Raw genomic sequence first — 1,871 nt, 5'->3', positions numbered from 1 at the left:
GAGCCCACCGAACACGGCCCCGCACGACCCCGCCGCGGGCTTTGCCCCGAAGCCCCGAGCAGCGGAGCGCGGCGGCACCGGCAGCGTTGGCCCGGGAGCACGTCCCGCCCCCACCCCTCCAGGCCGGGCGTAGCGCCCGCTCCTCGCGGGCCTTTCCCCTGCGCGACATCTTCGGGACACTGCATCCCGGCCACTGCGTCCACGCGGGTTAACGACCCGCCCCGCCGCTCTGTCTTAATTAACAACGATTAATTCGACATTAACGAAAATCTCCCCGGGACGCCGCTTGCCGGGGACCGGGACGGGCGCGGGGGCTGCGCTGTCCGCTCCCGGCCACCTCCCTTCGCGCCGGCTCCTCCCGGCGGCTCCGTGCAAACCCCGTGTGCCGCGGGGACCCCCTACGGCGTGGGGCTGCGGGGCCGTGGGGCAGGAACCTCCCAGCCCTCCTCGGCAGCAGGATCCCATCCTCGGCACCTGCCCCGCCGGACGCCCCCTACCGCCTCCCCTGCTGCCGCCTGTGGCCCCCGGGCTGCGGGACGGGACGCGAAGGGGCTCTTGCGCGGCTTTGCCTCCGAGCTGCCCAGCGCTCGGCCCGACAGCGAGCAGCAGTCGCGGGCTCTTGCACTCGGGTCCCGTGAGCTCCCCGTGGGGCCGCGTGTTTCCATCTCCCTGCTTTGTCCGTGCGTGCCCGGGGCCCCCACGAGCTCCTCCTGCATCAGAGGAACCGTTGCCCTCGTGACACCCTTGGGAGGTCGGAGCCCGACCGGGCGGAACATGTAGGAACGCACAGGGCTCCGCGGTGGCAAGCGGGAGCGTCGGAAGAAAACGGTCCCCGGGACGGAAACAGCAGCGGAGCTCCACCGCACCCGGCGCCGAAAGAAGCCACTGCTCCATTGACTGGCAGCCTGCTCGTTGGAGATTACATCCAACGCGTGGAAATCCCACGCGTGAGCGCGGTCCCGCCGAGCCTCGCTGCCCGGGGCAGAGCCGTGCGAGGCGTCGCCCCGCGTGGACGCGGTGGCAGCAGCAGCGCACCCGGGAGCGGCGATGGGAGCACTGGGCTGAGCTGCTGCTCCCGGCTCGGGAATTGTTTCTCTCTGCGGGACGCGGAGGAAGCGCTCCCGGGCATCCCCGGAGCTTCCCCCGACGGCCCCGGGGGACATCGCGGCTCCCCCTGGCTGCGCTCCCTCCGGTCCTCCCCGCCCGCCGCAGGGAGGACCCGTGCCATGGGGCTCGCCGTCCCGCTCTCCGGTGGGGTCCTCGGGGAGGGGACCCACGGTGCCACCCTGCCCCGCCCACGAGTGACTCGAAGGACCCTATCCCCGCTGGGGCCGCCCCGGTGGCCGCAGGGACCCCCCCCTCCCCCGCAATGCCCCGCGATTGAGCCGGGAACGCAGCCGCGGGCTGCCGGAGTGAGGAAACCAGAAACTCGTATTATGGGCTGTTGAGGTCTACTTTATTTTTACTACCCAAACTGTTGGAAAGTATTTAAACTTAACCAGAAACAGCTGCGCGGCTGGCACGGCCCGGCGCGGCCATTTGTTTCCCTCAATGGCTTTTTATGATGATGAACTCTGCCGGCCGCTGGCTGCCTCGGCAGCGCGGCCGTAATGAGGTGATTTTTACGCAATCCGCGAGCGCTTCGTTAACAAAAAATCCCGTTTTCTTTGTCAAGCGGGGAGGTGGGGTTAAGAGGGGGCCTACGAGCGGCCCGGCCGCCCCCTCGGGTTCGCCCCGTCCAGGTGCGCACGAGGGGGCCGGACCGCCCCGCCCCGCCCCGCTCCGCTCCGCCCCATCCCGTCCCGGTGGCGGCGGTTCCTTTGTGCTGCGCCCTGGGGGGGGCACCCTCGGAGCGGGCGGGGCGGACGCGG

This window comes from Numida meleagris, chromosome 17, assembly GCF_002078875.1.
Source record: "Numida meleagris isolate 19003 breed g44 Domestic line chromosome 17, NumMel1.0, whole genome shotgun sequence".
In the NCBI taxonomy this organism is placed as follows: domain Eukaryota; kingdom Metazoa; phylum Chordata; class Aves; order Galliformes; family Numididae; genus Numida; species Numida meleagris.
This window is presented reverse-complemented; position numbering follows the sequence as displayed.